The following is an 18,772-nucleotide window of genomic DNA, read 5'->3' as shown; positions in this document are numbered from 1 at the left end:
CTCCTACTACGGTAAACAGCTGGGCTGAAACGCATACACGGCCATAGCCAGTGTTTCCTGTTGACATAAGATGTCACGATTTTTTAACTTTTTTTGGGGGGGGGTGGCAGGTGGGGGGGCGCAGAGGCACAGGCTAGCCTGAACCCACCATCCTCCCCCCCCCTCAGTCCCCTGAGCACAGGAATGAGCCTCGTGCTCCGGCTAGGACAAGGTTCTCAACTGCTCTGGGCTCAGTGATCCTCGGCTGTGAAATGGGGGAAACAGGAGCACTCAGTACAAGTTTTAGTCAGGGTTAAGTGAGATCACTGGAAGGACTGGGAGTAGCACCTAAGCCAGCCGCAGAGAGTCACCAACAGGGGCTAGGTTCCGCGGGGGCTCAACCACAAAGGACACACGCCCCGACCCCAGGGGATACCTGAAACCTCCCCGGGACAGAATATGGGTACCATGACTTTCCCCATCCATCCATACACACATCCATCCATCCATCCACACATCCATCCATCCATCCATCCACACATCCATCCATCCATCCATCCATCCATCCACACATCCATCCATCCATCCACACATCCATCCATCCATCCATCCACACATCCATCCATCCATCCATCCATCCACACATCCATCCATCCATCCATCCATCCATGCATCCATCCATATATACATCCATGCATCCATCCATGCATCCATCCATCCATCCATCCATACATACATACATCCATACATACATTATCCATGCATCCATCCATCCATGCATCCATCCCCACCCTTTTGGCCGAGTTTAATTTATAAATGAGGCACCCACCGTAGAGGTGAGCGAGAATGGGTAGCAACAGAAGCATCATAGCAACGCACTCTAAGAAGAGCTGCGAGAGTGTGGTCTCCCCTCTCCCCTGGAGCTATGCAAATAGGACCCCGCACCCCTGCTCCCCGTGGACAGCACAGGACGCAGGAGGATGTCAGGACCCTCCCCCCCTCCCCAGAGCACCGTGCAATTTCACATCGAAGACCCTTTCGTTTCTAAAGTGCCCCGGGAGGATCTTCACACCAGGACTGGCCGACAGTCCCCCCCGATAGTCGCTTCACTGTGGTGTTGCTACTTGAGACCGCCATTGGGGCGGGCGTGCCCATCGCCTTCACTGCGGTGCTCACCCGGGCCTTCGCGGCTCTTCCGGTCACCCCCTCCCGGGGGACCTCCCGTCTGGGGGAGGGGGTGGGGCTGCCCTGCCCTGCCCTGGTGGCTACGATGGACTGATGGCTGATGGCCGTATGGTCAGAGGCACCCCTGTTCCCTGGCCAACTGGAAATAAGAAACCAAAGGTAATCACACACACACACACACACACACACACACACACACACACACACCAGCATTTGAGACACTCTCGAGATAAATATTTGCACTCTTTACGGCTCATTAAAAAAAGTGAAGGAGGGCTGGGAATGTGGCTTAGCGGTAGAGAGCTTGCCTAGCATGCACGGCGCCCTGGGTTCGATTCCTCTGTACCACATGCACACAGAAAAAGCCGGAAGTGGCGCTGTGGCTCAAAGTGGTAGAGGGCTAGCCTTGAGCAAAATAGAAGCTCCGGGACAGTGCTCAGGCCCAGGGTTCAAGCCTCAGGACTGGCACGCGCGCACGCACACACAAAGCGAATGAATGAGTAAATGACAGCAGCGGGTCCACACCGAGTGAGTCGCGTGGTCTGGGCCGCTGGATGCCGTCTTCACCCAGGCCGCCGGACTGGGCCCTGGGTGGGGCTGTCCTATTTCCTTCAGCGTCTGCAGCTCCGGCGACACAGACTGAGCCTCCTTTTTTGGCTACCCCTGGCCTCCTCGTTAAAGTCGAGCTTCCTAATTTGTGTTTACTCAGGGTCCATAAACACAGCTCTCCCAACACAAAGTGTTTAAGAGAAAGCAGATGACATGTGGGGTGGGGAGCAGCTAATAAACCCCGGCGGTGGCTCTGAGCGCGCAGTCACAGCTGCAATGAAACAGTACTTGCCAGAGGAGGCAAAGCGTACAGAGCTGGAGCTTCCAGGACTGTAAACCCCAGCTCCCGGCACGGCGAACCGCTCGGGAGGCTCGCAGAGAGCCTTGGTCAGGGCCAGAGACTCCCGGGGCTGCCACCCAGCCCTGCCAGGCAGCCTGCAATACTACCAGGTAACCTTCCCAAGGATCCCAAGAGGTGGGAGAAGCTAGGACTGTGACGCACTCCTGTGATCCCAGCTCCTTGGGAGGCGGGCAAAGGAATCACAAGTTCATGGACAGCCTGGGCTACCACAAGGAAGAAGACCCAACCTCAAACACGCGTGAGACCGGACTGCGCGGCTGGAGGAATGGCAAGGAAGGGAGGAGATCCAAAGGATTCCCCAAGGAAGGAAGTGGGTGGCTTCCCAGAGATCAAAGGGTCGGGGGTGGGGACTCCCAGGGCGGGCCTTAATGAAAAACCAATGAGCAGGTCCCCACTAGAAAGACAGCAGCACAATGGACGCCTTTGATTGGACAGCAACCCCCCCTCTTGGCCCCCAGGGCTTGCATCTGGCTCCTCAGGGTGTTTCCTGGGCCTTGCAAGGCTTTCAAAGCAAAGCCTCTTGAATGGACTTCATCCCCCCAGCAGAGAGCAGGCCGAGGCCCAGATGGTCTCCAGTGGTACCACGGCAACCCCCAGACCCTCCCCACCGCCCCCTGCGCTCTCAGCAGCCCTCCCGACCTGGCCGTCCGTCTCCTTCCCCTGGATCCAGTCTCTCCAGATGCCCAAACCCCAAACAATGCCCACGTGCTCTGCTGATACTGGCGTGTACCCTGAATCAGCGCCATGCCAGCTTGGGGTTCGGAGCCATGCTGGGGGCAGGGGGGCCAGGGAAACGTGGGCTCAGGAGGGGCTATTCCAAAGCTGGGGCACCCCCCCCCCACTGGTCATTCCTGTCCCCCCCCCCCCCCCCCCGCCTGCCTGTTCACACCCGCTGTGCCCTCCGGCTGCAAAGTTGCCCAGAACACAGCTCACAGGGCTGCTTGCCGGCCCCAGGCACTGTTTGCTGAGCTGGCCTGCAGACCAGGATTGCCGGGGAGAGAAGCCCTTTCGCCCAGAGCCCCTCCCAGGTGAGATTTTTCCAAACAACACCCCCCCCACCACCATTCAAAGTTTCTCGCTGAGCCGCCCGCACTTGGAACCGCTGGGGAGGCTCTGAGGATCGTGATTCAAAGCCAGTCCCCGAGACTTAGTTCCAATTTGACCACCAAAAGGCTGGAAGTGGAGGTGGTAGAGCCTTGAACAAGAAAAGCTCAGGGGCAGTACCCAAGCCCTGAGTTTAAGCCCCAGGAACGCACGCGCGCGCACACACACACACTTCTTTTTTTGCTGTGTAGTATTCATAATATAGAACTCGGGGACTTGGGGCTGGGAATATGGCCCAGTGGCGAGAGTGCTTGCCTCGTATACATGAAGCCCTAGGTTCGATTCCTCAGCACCACATATATAGAAAAGGCCAGAAGTGGCGCTGTGGCTCAAGTGGCAGAGTGCTAGCCTTGAGCAAAAAGAGGCCAGGGATGGAGCTCAGGCCCTGAGTTCAAGCCCCAGGACTGGCAAAGAAAAAGAAAAAGAAAAAAGAACCTAGAACTCGGGGACTGCTCTTTGTCAGACACTAAGTAAGCCGTGGGCAACGGCTCCATTCTCGGCCCACTGGAGTTTGGTTTGTTGTGTGTGCGAGTAGGGGCTTGAACCCTCTCCCTCGGCTTTTCCACTCAAGGCCGGTGCTCTACCATTGGAGCCACAGCTCCACTTCTGGCTTCTTTGCTGGTCACTTGGAATTGAGAGTCTCACAGGTGTGTCTGGCCAGGCTGGCTTCACACGGAGATCCTCAGATCTCAACCTCCTGAGTAGTTCGGGTTACAGGCATGAGCCACGGACTCCCAGCTGAGTGGCGTTTGTTTTTTTTTTTTTTAACTGGGCATCAGGACTAAGAAAATCAGCTTTGGTCCTGACCAGCTGTGCAGCCTTGCTCAAATCTCTCAACCTCTCTGAGCTCCAGTGTTCTCCACAATCAATGTCTGTACTCACTCCACAGTTTTGGACAAGTCTTCCTTCCCAAGAGCCAGGCCTGTACATCTCACCAGCGAATGACTGGGACTAAGCTGCGCAGGGTTCAGGACACAGCCAGAGCACAAACACAAACCCCATGGACGCCAGCTACTCTCACTGTACCTCACCTGTTACCTTGTACCCCCTCGCTGACTTTTTTTTTTTTTTTGGTCCGTAGTGGGGCTTGAATTCAAGGTCTCCCACCCTAGCTTGGCTATTTTGCTCAAGGCTGGTGCGCTACCACTTGAGCCACACCTCCCACTTTTGGCTTTTGGCTGGTTATTTGGAGATAAGAGTCTCACAGTTTTGTTTTTTTTGTCCCGTTGGCTTTGAACCATGATCCTGGGCGCTCAGCCTCTTGAGCAGCTAGGATGACAGGCATGAAACACCAGTGCCTGTGAGCCTCTGAGTAAGTGCGTGTATGTGTGTGTGCGCACACGCGTGTGCCTGGGACTTGAACTTAGGGCCCGAGTGTTGCTCCTGAGATTTTGTGCTTAAGGCTAGCACCCTCCCACTTGAGCCACGGCTCCACTGCCGGCTTTTCGGCTGCTAACCGGAGATTCGAGTCTTACGGGCTTTCCTGCCCGGGCTGGCTTTGAACTGCGATCTGCAGATCTCAGCCTCCCGAGTCACCGGGACGACGGGCATGCGGCACCAGCACTGCGCCCGCCTCGCTGCGCGGACGCGGGACCCTGCGCTCGGCCGGCGCGGGGACCAGGACGCGCCCGCTGGATTCCACACCGACGGCGGCGTGGCGCAGCGGGGCAGCGGGGTCAGGGCGGGTCAGGAGGGCGGGCGGGGCCGGGGGGGAGGCCCGCTCGCTGCACCCTCCCAAGGTCATCTCAGGATGGCCTTCCCCGGGGACACGAGGCGGGGGAGGCCCAGGTGGAACGCATCCGAGCCCTTTCCACGTGACCTCGGGGGGCTGAACTCACACCCTCGCTCCGGCGGGGTCTGGATGGGGCCGGGGGCCACCCGCCCTCCCCGTCTCCATCCAGGCTCCTTCCTCGGCCCTGGCTGGAGGCCATCTCTTCCTGGAGTCCACAGCCGGGGAACCGGGGCCGGGACAGGAGAGCATCTGGGTAGGAGAGGGAGGCAAAGGCGAAGTGGAGTGAACCAACGCCTGGCCACGGCGCCAGGGGCCTCGGCTGAGCGCGGTGGCTGTCGCCTGCCATCCCGGCTACGCGGGAGGCTGAGAGCTGAGGATCGCAGCTAGAGGCCAGCGCGGGGAAAGGAAGGTTTACAAGAGCCTTATCGCCGCCAAAAAAAGCCCGACGTGGAGCTGTGGCTCAAGTGGCAGAGTGCCAGCCTTGGGCAAAACCAGAACCAAAACACGGCTCCGGGGACAGTGCCCAGGCCCTGAGTTCAAGCCCCACAGGTCTCTCTGTCTCTCTGTCACACACACACACACACACACACACTGGCCAGTGCAAAACAGGGTTGGAGGCACGGCTCAGGGGTAGAGCTCCTGCCTAACAAGCATGAACCTCATAGGCTCTGAGTTCAAAGCCTGGTACTACAAAAAAATAAATAAAAATGAAGTAAGGGCTGAGGCTCCCCTGAGACTCACGGCAAGGGCGGCAGGAGGGCTACTCCGCGTTAGGCAGCGCGCGTGTCGGGCAAGGAGCCTTCCCGCACCGGCTAGAGGGGCGCCGCCCGCCCTCTGCTTCTCCGGGCAGATCGGAGGCGTTTCTCCCTGCTGCCCAACTCCCGAGAAACTTGGGAAGGGTTCTAGAACCTCCCTCCCCCCCCCCGCAGGGTGGCTGTACCCCGCCTCTGGAAGCAGGTACTTACCGAAGCCCCACCCCCGCGCCCACCTCCTGGATCAAGTTCCTTTCCCCCCTGGCCCTGGCGAGCCGGGTCACCGAGCCGGGTCACCGGAACAGCACGCCCGGCCTCTGGCTCAGCAGCGGCCCTGGCTCGCGCCCCTCCCCGCGAATGGTGCGAGTTTCTGCACCATTTCAAGATGGCCGCATCGCTGGGCGCCAGGGGCTCAAGCCTGTAACCCTTGCTACTCAGGAGGCTGAGATCTGAGGATCACGGTTCGAAGCCAGCCCAGGGCAGGAAGGTCCATGAGACTCTTATCTCCAATTAACTACCAGAAAAAGCTGGAAGTGGAGCTACGGCTCCAGTGGTAGAGTGCCAACCTTCAGCACAGAACCTTAGGGATAGCTTTTTTTTTTTTTTTTTTTTTTTTTGCCAGTCCTGGGCCTTGGACTCAGGGCCCGAGCACTGTCCCTGGCTTCTTCCCGCTCAAGGCTAGCACTCTGCCACTTGAGTCACAGCGCCGCTTCTGGCCGTTTTCTGTATATGTGGTGCTGGGGAATCGAACCTAGGGCCTCGTGTATCCGAGGCAGGCACTCTTGCCACTAGGCTATATCCCCAGCCCTTAGGGATAGCTTTTGAACCCCCTGGGGGTTCAGGCCAGGACCAGCACCAGCACACCCGAGCACATACATACACACACACACGAACACACGCATGCGCACACACACACACGAACACATGCACACACACATATGCGGCCCACCTTTGGTCATCATAACCTTGTACATACTTTAAATATTCTCAGTCGGTCACAAAATACAATGGGCTCGTGTCTTAGCATATTCATTCATTCAACTATGCCCAGGGGTAAATTTTTTTCTTATTCATTTATGTATTTGGTTTTGTGCTGGTCCTGGAGCTTGAATTCAGGGCCTGGGCGCTGCCCCTCAAGCTCTTTTGCTCAAGGCTGGTGCTCTACCATTTGGGCCACAGCTCCACTTCTGGCTTTTTGTGGTTAATTAGAGAGATAAAGAGTCTCTCTGACTTCTGCTCAGGCTGGCTTCTAACTGTGATCCTCAGATCTCAGCCTTCTGAAGAGCTAGGATTACAGGCATGAGCCACCAATACCCAGCCTCTTGTGTGGGGGGGGGGGGGGGAGGGTGTTTTCCTACTATGTAACTCAGGCTGGCCTCCAGTTGTTTTTGGTACTGGGGTTTGAACTTAAGGCTTAGCTCTGGCTAATTGAAGCATCCTACCACTTGATCCTCTGGACTGGACTGAGTCCAGCCACTCAGGAGGCTGAGATCTGAGCATCATGGTTCAAAGCCATCCCGGGCCAGAAAGTCCGTGAGACTCATCTCCAATTAACAAGCGAAAGTCAGAAGTGGCGCTGTGGCTCAGGTGGTAGAGTCTGAGCCTTGAGCGGAAGAGCTCAGGGGCAGCGCCCAGGCCCAGAGTTCAAGCCCCACAACCAAGAAAACACAAATAAGAAAGCCGCCAACGAGCAGTCCCGAGGGCCCAGCACCACAAGATAAATAAATACACACAAACCAAAATCAGTTAATAAACAAGCGAATGAATGACACAAGGAGTGTTCGCACGAGTCCCGGTCATTCTTTTTCTTACGGTGCTCACTTCCGCCCGAGTGCTGTTCACTTCAGACTGCACACGCAGGCTCTGCGTGCAAGTCAGCCTCACCCCTCAGGCCTCCCTCGCCGTCTGAAGAGGAGGCTCAGGTCCCCTCTGTGCTGCCTACGAGAGGGACCTGATGTTGGGGTCACACTGCGCCGAGACACTGGCCTTGGGAGGTGCTTCCTCTTTCACTCTGGGGTGTGTGTGCAGTGGGGGGGGGGCCAGCACGGAGGGCGGACCCCACCGCTGTCACACACGCACACCCAAAAGGAATCGACGCCCATGCATCCCGGACGGCTGACAGGAGATGTCTACCACGTGAGAACGGAGGCCTCCGAGCTCCTGAGGGTTCCCCATGCCCCCCAAGTCCCCCCCATGTCCCTCCCATCCTTCCACGCCCCCCCCCCCCATTCTTCAAGTGTCGCCACAAACCCCAGGCACCCCATCCCACCAGGCTGGATTGGAAACGTAGGCAGGCCAGGGGCCCGTGGTCACCCCCGTCATCCTAGCGACGCAGGAGGCCCAGAGCGGAGGTTTGCGGTTTGAAGCCCGCCGGGGCAGGAAGGTCCGTGAACTGTTTTCATGTCCACCAAGAAGCCAGAGGCAGAGCTGTGCCTCGAGTGGTAACGTGCTAGCCTTGTGTGAAAACGCTAAGGGATGACACCCAGGCCCTGAGTTCAAGCCCTACTACCAGTACACACACACACACACGTACACACACACATACCCAAAGGACGGGAGTTCAAATCCCACGACCGCCCCTCTCCCACACAACCTACTTTGGGTAGCTGAGGCCTGAGGGGTCCACGGAACGTGGCCACTTCCCTGTCCCCCCCCTCCCCCACGATGAGGTGAGATGCCAACGGGACGGGCGAAGACCACGAGTGTGGCTGTCCACGGTTCCCTTCCCCCCAGCCCCGGGCCCAGGCTCAGTCCACACAGGGGAAGAGAAAAGAAAGCGCCTTCCCCAGCCGCACTTCCAGTGTGTTTGTTTGTTTGCGTTTCAAGCAAACCTTGTACATTTTTAATGGCTTTGGATTGTCTTAAATATTTATTTTTTTAAAGAAAAAAAATCACTCTGAGCAAAAAAAAATGACTCTCAGCAAAGCTCCTCTGCGTCTTCGATTATTTATCTATTTACGAAGGCGATGTTCAGGAGCAGATGGCAGCGGGGAAGTCCTGGGGGAGGAGGGGGAGGACATGAATGGGACAGAGGGAGACTGGGTGAGTCCCCAGCAGCCCTGGGACTGGGGGACCACCCGCCAGCCAAGGGCAGGCTCCCTGGGGGGCGGCTAGGGGCGGGCCCGAGCCTGCCATCCCGGCTCCTCAAGAGGCCGAGACCTGAGGATCGCAGTTCAAAGCCAGGCGGGAAGGAGGGAAAGTCCGCGAGGCTCTTCCTTCCAATCAGCCAGCGGGAAACCCAGGCGGGACCGCGCGCTAGCCTCGAGCAAGAGACAGACCGCAGGGGCAGAGCTCGGGTCCTGAGCTCAAGCTTCACCAACAGAAAGGAGAGCTCAAGCGCCACGCACGGTACAACCGCCCGGTCCACCCCACCAGCGGCTCCAGGAGGCCGTGACGGCGCCCCGCCCGGCACACGAAGGACCGAGGCGCGTCCAGCTGTAGGTCACCAGGCTGGTAGCCTGCCAGCTAGGTGTGAGCAGCCCCCCACACCTGGCACCCCTGGCTACCGAGGACCCCCCTCATCTTTCAATCTGCGAGCCAATCACTCCTTTAAGATGATCAAGACCTCCCTCAGTTCCACCAAACCAACAAGAGTCTCTGTCCCCTGGAAAAACTGGGGGGGGGGGGTTCTCAAGACCCGCCGCTGACGGGCGGAGCTGAGGCTCCTTTGCACAGCAACTGAAACACCAAACAACCTGGCAATAAAATAAGGCCACGCTGAGTCTGTCCGCAGGCTTTTCTCAAAGGGCCCCAGTCAGGTTGGGGGGCGGGGGGGCTACCTCTGCCCCAGCCCGCTCCTCTAAGAAAGCCGGATTCCGGGTAAACCACCGTCATTACAGAGGACGTTCGCCCCGCAGGATGGCGGGAGCCACAGTGTAGCCAGGTTGGCCTTGAACCTTCGATCCCCCGGCTTCAGAGTCCGAAGTGCTGGAACTGCAGGTACGCAACCACCAAGGCCACACGAATGGCGGCCTCTTCAATCAAAGCCAGGGCGGTAAGGCGACCCTCATGACCCCCCCCCCCCCCGGGCACCGGGCTCTGGATCCTGATGAGAGCTGCCGGGGACTGCACGGACCCAGGGAACAATTTCAAGGTCACCTCCACGCCAGGGTGTCGACCTTGAGATGCAGGTAGCAGCACGCGCTTCCTAACGCTCCACGGGAAGACCATCTCCCGTGTACTCACTTTGTTACAGAAGAGAATACACAACCCAACCAAAAAACCCGAGCCCAGCTGCCAGGCCCGGCCAGGCCGCTTGCCCGGTGCCAGGAGACACAAGGACAGTCAGCAAGCCACAGGGCCCACAAGAAGGAACCCCACGAACCCCACAAAGGGGGAGCTGGGCAGCTCGCTGGTCACTACTGTATGAGAACAATGAAGGGGACAACTTGTGGGTGGGGAAGGGGCGGGAGGGGGACACTGGGGGAGAGAGAGGGAAGGGGTGGCATTGTCCATGAAGAAATGTCCTCACTGCCTGACTTAGGGCACTGTAACCGCCCCTCGCACGGCCTTTGCAATCACAACCTTTCCAAAACTTAAAAAAGAAAAGCCAAACAACAGCTTTACAACCCCAAGACAGGCGAGACCCCTAAATCTGCTTCTGACCGGCTGAGGGTCTCCAGCAAGGCGGAGGAGAGCGAAATGATCTCCCCCAACCCCCCAACCCGCACAGGCCTGCGGGATGGAGCCGCACCAATGTGCTTGCTTGCTCTTCCCTCTTACAATTAACAGTAAGACTCATCTGCCGTGTGTGTGTGTGTGTGTGTGTGTGTGTGTGTGTGTAAACCCAGCCTGGCTAAGGTCCTAAGATTTCCTTAAAATTTCCTAAAGTGCAGAAACACAGGCTAGCTCTTTAAAAAGCCATTTCCAAGTTGTTTCTGACCTCCTTACACACACACACACACACACACACACACACACACACTTACTGCAAAGGCCCCCAGGGCAGGCAAACGACAACAGGCCGCCCCAGGAAGAAAGCGGAGGCCAGCTGATGACTTCCGCACGCCAGGGAGAAAGCCCACCTGTGCCCAGCCTCCCGCCGCTCCAACACGCGCCAGGCCCGGCGAGCCGCCCCAGCTGGCGGCCCTGGCAGCGCCCAGGCCGGTCATCCGCCACGGCGATCCAAACGATCCATTCTTTACATGACCACCGGTACTGGGAGGATGGGAGCGAGTGGGCGCCTGGGCTGCCGCTCCTGTTCACAGGGCACCCCTCCCCCGCCCCTCCTCCAGGTGGGGGACTGCACGCTGTCCCGGGGGCCGCGTGGGGTGCTGGGGAGGGGGGGAGGCCGTGGGCTGGAGGTGACCAGGCAAAGAAGCCCCAAGGAGGAAGCACAGTGGCTCACTTCTCCAAGCCACCGTGCTGTCACAGCTCCGCGGAGTGGCTGCGGGGGGGGGGGGGGCAGGCACCCCAAAGGGCCACACAGAGCCAGCGGCCTCCACAGCACCCCACTCACGCCAGGGCCTCCACGCGGTTTCCTCCAGAGGCTCCCAGGATGGGTCACTGGCCCAAGGGGGCACAGGCCAGGCCAGAGTCCCCCGTGGCGCCTCCTAACCCTTCAGCCCCCCTGCCCCCCTCTATTCCTGGCAGCAGGGTGGGGATGGGAGACACTCCCTGTATAGGGGGGTCTCCGGCAGGGGAAGTGGGGGTTCCTCTTTCCTCCCACCGTGACACAGGTCACCAGGTTCCTTCCAGACCACACAGACCCCTTCATGCCAGTTTCATTTGAAACAAAAATGAAAAGATCAAGGGCGAAGAGGAAGTACTCCTTCACACAGGCCCCGGCGCCCCGGGAGGAAGTCTGGGGGGGCAGCCCTGGAGGCTGTGCACCCGCGAGTTCCTCAATTCTCCACCACTGCCCTCCCCACCCGGTGAGGTTAAGAGAGGCGGAAGCGGGCGCCGCCGCAGGGCTCAGGCCCTTCGCCTGGGGGTGCGGTGGGTGGGACTGCGCTCTGTCTGGGGGTGCGGTATGGGGGTGCGCTAGGGGTGTGTGTCCTGCCTGAGGGGGTGCGTGCGATGTGGGGGGTGCACACTGTTTGGGGTGGTGGGGTAGCGGGCGCCCAGCCTGAGGGCTGGGGAGGGTGCGTCCTGCCTGGGGGGTGCGTCCTGCCTGGGGGGGTGCGTCCTGTTTAGGGGGTGCAGTGGGGATGCATCCTGTGTGGGTGGTAGAATGGGGGTGCACACTTCCTGGGGGTGCTTTGGGGGGTGCAGCCTGCGTGGGGGTTGGAGATACTGCACCCTCACTGGGGGTATGGTGGGGGTGCGTCCTGCCTGGAGGGTGCATGGGGGGGGGATGCGACGGGGGGTCGCGACGCCCTGCTTGGGGGCTTGCAATGGGGGTGGGGTGCGCCCTTCCTTGGGGGAGCCATGGGGGATGGGGTGCGCTCTGTCAGGGGACGGTGGGGGGGGGCGCCGTGCCGCGCGCGCACGCGCCCCTCCGACACCGCCGCGCGCGCCCCGCGCGTCCTCCGCGGCCCCTTCCCCCCCCCCCGCGCCCCAGGCGCCCCGCGCCCGCCGCCCCGCCCGCCCGGCACCCCTCGCCCCGCGGCGCCCTCCCCCGTCTCCGCCCGCAGCGGCGCCCGGCCTCGATCGCACCCCCAGCCCGCGCCCACCCCGCGCCCCAGTGCGTGCCGAGAGCCCCGGGGCGCGCGGGGGGCTGCGGGGCGGCGGCGGCGGGAGCCCCGCACGTACCTGGCGGCCCCGCGCGGGCCGGGGGACGCGGGCCGGAGCGCAGCAGCCTCGGAGCCTCGGGTGCCGCCGCCGCCGCCGCCGTTTCCGGGTTGGCGGGGCTCACGTCACCGCCGCAGGTTCGCGGGCGGCCCCGGCGCGGCGGCAGCGCGAGCGGCGGCCCGGAGAGCGGCGAGAAATCACTATAAAAGGAAGCGGCGCCGCGCGGAGGAAGAGGAAGCGGGGCCCGCCGAGCCGCCCGCGCCCGCACAAAGGAGGACGCCCGCCCCGCGCCCCGCCCCGCACCCCGAAACCGCCGCCCCGCCACTGCGCGCCCCGCGGGGTCACCTTGGGCCGGTCACTGCCGGGCCCGGGCGCGGACCGCGCCGCTCGGTCCCGTGTGGGCCTGGGGACGCGGACCCGGTCCCCAAGGTCGCAGACGGTCCCCAGGCCGCGCCCCCTCACCTGGATTAGACAGCGCCCCCAGACCGCGCCCCCTCACCTGGATTAAACAGGGGCCCCCAGGCCGCGCCCCCTCACCTGGATTAGACAGGGGCCCCCAGGCCGCGCCCCCTCACCTGGATTAGACAGGGGCCCCCAGACCGCGCCCCCTCACCTGGATTAAACAGGGGCCCCCAGACCGCGCCCCCTCACCTGGATTAAACAGGGGCCCCCAGGCCGCGCCCCCTCACCTGGATTAGACAGCACCCCCAGACTGCGCCCCCTCACCTGGATTAGACAGCACCCCCAGACCGCGCCCCCTCACCTGGATTAGACAGCGCCCCCAGACCGCGCCCCCTCACCTGGATTAGACAGGGGCCCCCAGACCGCGCCCCTCACCTGGATTAGACAGCGCCCCCAGGCCGCGCCCCCTCACCTGGATTAGACAGCACCCCCAGACCGCGCCCCCTCACCTGGATTAGACAGCACCCCCAGACCGCGCCCCTCACCTGGATTAGACAGCGCCCCCAGGCCGCGCCCCCTCACCTGGATTAGACAGCGCCCCCAGACCGCGCCCCCTCACCTGGATTAGACAGCACCCCCAGACCGCGCCCCCTCACCTGGATTAGACAGCACCCCCAGTCTGCGCCACCTCACCTGGATTAGACAGCACCCCCAGACCGCGCCCCTCACCTGGATTAGACAGCACCCCCAGACCGCGCCCCTCACCTGGATTAGACAGCACCCCCAGCCTGCGCCACCTCACCTGGATTAGACAACACCCCCAGTCTGTGCCACCTCACCTGGATTAGACAGGGGCCCCCAGACCGCGCCCCCTCACCTGGATTAGACAGGGGCCCCCAGACCGCGCCCCTCACCTGGATTAGACAATGTGCACGGTCCGTCTGGAAGCGCGTTCGCAGCCAGCCCTCGGAGCATATTTGTTGAGGGCCTACTAAGAGCCAGGCCTGTTCGTTCCAGTCCCTAAGCTATGGCTGGAACCCCGGCCCTTGTCCCCCCACCCCCAACCCTCCGAACACCCCAGGGGTCCAACTGGAACAGAGTGGGCGCTATCCTAAATGGCTCTCCCAAGATTTGTCCCTTAGCACGGAAAATTCCAATCAGAAAGCTCTCCCCCTCCTCCGTGTACCCCAGTTTCCCCCGGGGGGAGACCCCACCTCTCCCTTGTCTGCAATGGTGAATGCAGTTCTCCCTCCACTTAACAGGGGGTGATGGGGGACCATCTGTTTTGCTCCCCAGCCCTCAAGCTCACCCCCCCGCCCCCCATTATCTGTACATTCTGGCCAGCGATCTCAGGAATACAGCCAGTATTCTAGAAATGTCTTTCCCCTGACATTTAGCATGGCACCCAAAGAATCCAATGACAAGCTTTCATTCTGCTCCATTCTTCTGCCCACCCTCCACCTGCAGCTATCCTGGGGGTGCTGGGGGTGCTGATGCCCGCGATGGTTCGCAATGATTTAGCGGGTTAGAGTCCCTGCCTTCCTTCAACACTCTCCCTCCATCGGGATGTTCTCAAAGGCTGCCGGTCCTGCCCTGTTCTGCGCCCCTGGGGTACCAAGCCGGCCCTGTTGACAGGATTCGCCATTGCGTGCAGGCTGCGCTGGTGCAGCCTCTCGGGGGCAGTACCACGGGGGGGATGGGGTAGGAGCTGTGGGTCAGCCACACAGTGTCACCCTGGGGACTGTTGAAGAGAGCCGAACCCCGGGGGGTGGGGGGGACCCTCTGGTGGATTGTGGAGCTGCATTTCCAGGGGGCAACGCTGCTCAGCCCTGGCCGTAGCTATTGAGACCACTTGGAACTGGTTACACCTGAACCCCAGCCTAAGCTTCGGAGTCCCGTGACACAGGTGGGGCTGGGAGCCTCAGAAAGTCCTACAAGTGCTTTGCGGGGGTGGGGTGGGGGGGCAGCCGGGGCGGCCCCGCTGGGGCTGTGGGCATCTTTCCCACCGGGCCGTCATCAATCCCACTGGGCTTCTTTAATGATCACACCTCGAATGCAGACAAAGAGACCGGGGGATCAGCGTGACAGGGGAGCACGGGCCAGCTTCCAGCTCTCTCCAGTCCTGTTCGGGGCTGGGTTGTGTCCCCCTGAATCCTGCGGGGGTCCCGATCTCGCGGCCCGCACCGCGAGGACAGTGATGGGCAAGCACACTGTAAGTGGCTCCCAGGGGGGTTTCTACAGTGAGCAATCCCGGCACTCGGGGAGGCGGAGAGGCAGGAGGATGGGGATTGGAGGCCAGTCTGTGCTACAGAGCTCCACAGCCCTGTCTCAAGAGAACGTCTTTGGGCTTTGGTTACCCATCATCATCATCATCATCATCATCATCATCATCATCATCATCATCATCTTCTTCTTCTCGGGCTCAGCCCCGCGCTCGCTGCGTAGTGGTTTTATCGCTTGAGCCAATTCCTGCAGCCCTTGCCTTAGTGACTTTGGGAATAACGATATGCCTTCATTAGGAGTTTTTTTTTTAAGCCCGGAAGGTCCTAGAACAGCCCCCCGCCGGGGGGCTCGTTCCTCTCCCGGCTGCCAGAACCCGCACCTGGTCGCCGGTTCACCTCATTGCAGTCTACATTGGCCGCACACCCTGCAGACACAGCCCGCCCCCCCTCCTTTTTTTTGTTTTCTTTTCCATCTCTCCCTCTTTGCCCTCCTCTCCCCTCTTTTTCAGAAGGTAACAACGCTATGTAGCCCACGCTGGCCTCGAACTCAGGTTCCTCCCGCCGCAGCATCCTGAGTTGGGGGTTACAGGCTGGTGCCAGCGTGCACGGCTGTGCTCCGCATCGCCCCGCAGGCGGGCGGGCAGCGACGCGGGCACACACCCGGCAAGGGCAGAGCCCTCGCGAGGCCTGGCAACCCGTGTGGGCGAAAGCCAAGTGTGTGCGCGCGGAGGGAGCTCACACACCGCACAAGCTCACACGCGGGGAGGGGCGGGGGTGAGGGAGCTCACACGCGGGGCGGGGCGGGGGGAGGGAGCTCACACTCAGGGCGGGGCGGGGCGGGGGTGAGGGAGCTCACACGCGGGGCGGGGCGGGGGTGAGGGAGCTCACACGCGGGGCGGGGTGGGGGGAGGGAGCTCACACGCGGGGCGGGGCGGGGGGAGGGAGCTCACACTCGGGGCGGGGCGGGGGGAGGGAGCTCACACGCGGGGCGGGGCGGGGGGAGGGAGCTCACACGCGGGGCGGGGCGGGGGTGAGGGAGCTCACACTCGGGGCGGGGCGGGGGGAGGGAGCTCACGCGCGTGGCGGGGCGGAGGGAGCTCACACTCGGGGCGGGGCGGGGGGAGGGAGCTCACACTCGGGGCGGGGCGGGGGGGAGGGAGCTCACACTCGGGGCGGGGCAGGGGGGAGGGAGCTCACACTCGGGGCGGGGCGGGGGGAGGGAGCTCACGCGCGGGGCGGGGCGGGGGGAGGGAGCTCACACTCGGGGCGGGGCGGGGGTGAGGGAGCTCACACGCGGGGCGGGGCGGGGGTGAGGGAGCTCACACTCGGGGCGGGGTGGGGGGGAGGGAGCTCACGCACGGGGCGGGGCGGGGGGGAGGGAGCTCACACTCGGGGCGGGGCGGGGGGAGGGAGCTCACACTCGGGGCGGGGCGGGGGGAGGGAGCTCACACTCGGGGCGGGGCGGGGGGAGGGAGCTCACACTCGGGGCGGGGCGGGGGGAGGGAGCTCACACTCGGGGCGGGGCGGGGGTGAGGGAGCTCACACGCGGGGCGGGGCGGGGGTGAGGGAGCTCACACTCGGGGCGGGGCGGGGGGGAGGGAGCTCACACTCGGGGCGGGGCGGGGGTGAGGGAGCTCACACTCGGGGCGGGGCGGGGTGAGGGAGCTCACACTCGGGGCGGGGCGGGGGTGAGGGAGCTCACACGCGGGGCGGGGCGGGGGTGAGGGAGCTCACACTCGGGGCGGGGCGGGGGGGAGGGAGCTCACGCGCGGGGCGGGGCGGGGGTGAGGGAGCTCACACTCGGGGCGGGGCGGGGTGAGGGAGCTCACACTCGGGGCAGGGCGGGCGTGAGGGAGCTCACACGCGGGGCGGGGCGGGGGTGAGGGAGCTCACACTCGGGGCGGGGTGGGGGGGAGGGAGCTCACGCGCGGGGCGGGGCGGGGGGGAGCCACCTCGGGCACTGCCCAAGGGCGCCTACGCGTCCTCTGGGACGGAGGGACAGGTAGGTCTGCACGTAGAAGAGTGTCAGGAAGTGAGGGTCCCGTGCCGTCACTGGGGCCTCCAGGAAGGTGTGGTGAGAAAGTCACAGTCAGAAGAGGATTCAGAGGAGGTGAACACAGGCGGAGGGTGACATGTTGTGCTTTGAAGATACAAGAAGGAACTGCAAGGAATGGAGATACCTAGATCTAGAAAGAGAAATAAAAAGGGGCTGGGGATATGGCCTAGGGGCAAGAGTGCCTGCCTCGGATACATGAGGCCCTAGGTTCGATTCCCCAGCACCACATATACAGAAAACGGCCAGAAGCGGCGCTGTGGCTCAAGTGGCAGAGTGCTAGCCTTGAGCGGGAAGAAGCCAGGGACAGTGCTCAGGCCCTGAGTCCAAGGCCCAGGACTGGCAAAACAAAACAAATAATAATAATAAAAGGATCCTCCAGAAACCTCCAGAATATTGTATGTTCTATGTCCTCCTCCCCTTCCTCCTCTCTTCTTTGAGACAGAGATGGCTACATGGCTCCACCCAGCCTCCTGCCCAGGAGGAGGCCCGGCCGGCCCTGCCCGGGGACCCCCGCAGGGCGGCTCTGCCCAGCGCGGAGGGGGAGAGGCGGGGACTCGCTGCAGGGGTGCCGTCCAGCAGCGCAGCCAGGAGAGCAAAACATCACCCACTTGCCACGCGTGTGCACACCGAAGAGCAGCACAGGGCGCTTGTCTGAGGGGGGCCACGGCTGCCCTGACCCGGGGCTGTGGGGTGGGGGGTGCTGCCATGCACAACTCGCACAGCAGTTTCATTTCTCTTTCTAACCCCCACAGGCTCACACTTCAGGGGCCCCGTGTGCCCGCCCAGGGCCGTCCCCACAGGAAGCGGGGTTCTGAGCCTTCCGAGGTGGGGGCCGAGCCCCCACCGCGCTCCCCAGGGCGGGCAGCACCCTGACTGAGGAAGCAGAGCCGGGCTGGGTCTCTGGGGCGGTCGGCAGATGAGGCCCGCGGAGCTGGGGCCCACACAGCGAGCCGGGTACGGAGAGGACAGAGGGGACAGGGAAGACCGGGCGATCCCTGCCGAGGCTACGGCCACCTCCCCGCAGAGCCAACAAGTGACACCGCTTTCAGTTGACAGCAAACGTGTGTGTGTGTGTGTGCAACCTCACCCCGGGACTTGAACTCAGAGCCTGGACACTGCCCCTTGAGCCTGTTCACTCAAGGATGGTGCTCTGCCACTTGAACCACACCTCCACGTCTGCCTTTCACTGCTGGTTCATTGGTCTTTCATGGACTTTCCTGCTCAGGCTGGCTTCAAGCCTTCATGTTCAGATCTCAGCCTCCTGAGGAGCGGGGATGACCTGCGCGAGCCGCCCGGGCTGGCGGTTCTGAACGTTCTGGAAAGGATCCGTGGTCACACTTAAGGCTTTCCACTACTAAGTGAGGCCTGGGCACGCACCACCTCATGACCTCATTCACGTCTCTCACACCCCGGCACCCTAACCCCTCTCCCACTTAGGCAGATAGGGACAAAAGTTTGGGGAGGTAAAGGCTCAGTGCCCATGTCAGTCTCATTTCCGAGCCTAATCTCAGCCTCTTCTTCAGGACAGAACCCCCAGATCCAGCTGCGTCCTGGCCTGTACGGGACTGAAGAGGCCGGCGGCTCAGTCTGGGGGGATTGGCTCTGTGGCTTCTTAGATTAGATTAGCACATGCCCCGAGCTCCATGCCTTGCACGAGCCAGGCATGCACCAGTGAGCTCCGTCTCAGCCCGGGGACTGTGCAATGAACTAACAGGTGCTTTCTGTAGCGTGTTGGTTCCCAATGTCATCTTGAGGATG

This window comes from Perognathus longimembris, chromosome 12 (genome assembly GCF_023159225.1).
Source record: "Perognathus longimembris pacificus isolate PPM17 chromosome 12, ASM2315922v1, whole genome shotgun sequence".
NCBI lineage: Eukaryota > Metazoa > Chordata > Mammalia > Rodentia > Heteromyidae > Perognathus > Perognathus longimembris.
This window is presented reverse-complemented; position numbering follows the sequence as displayed.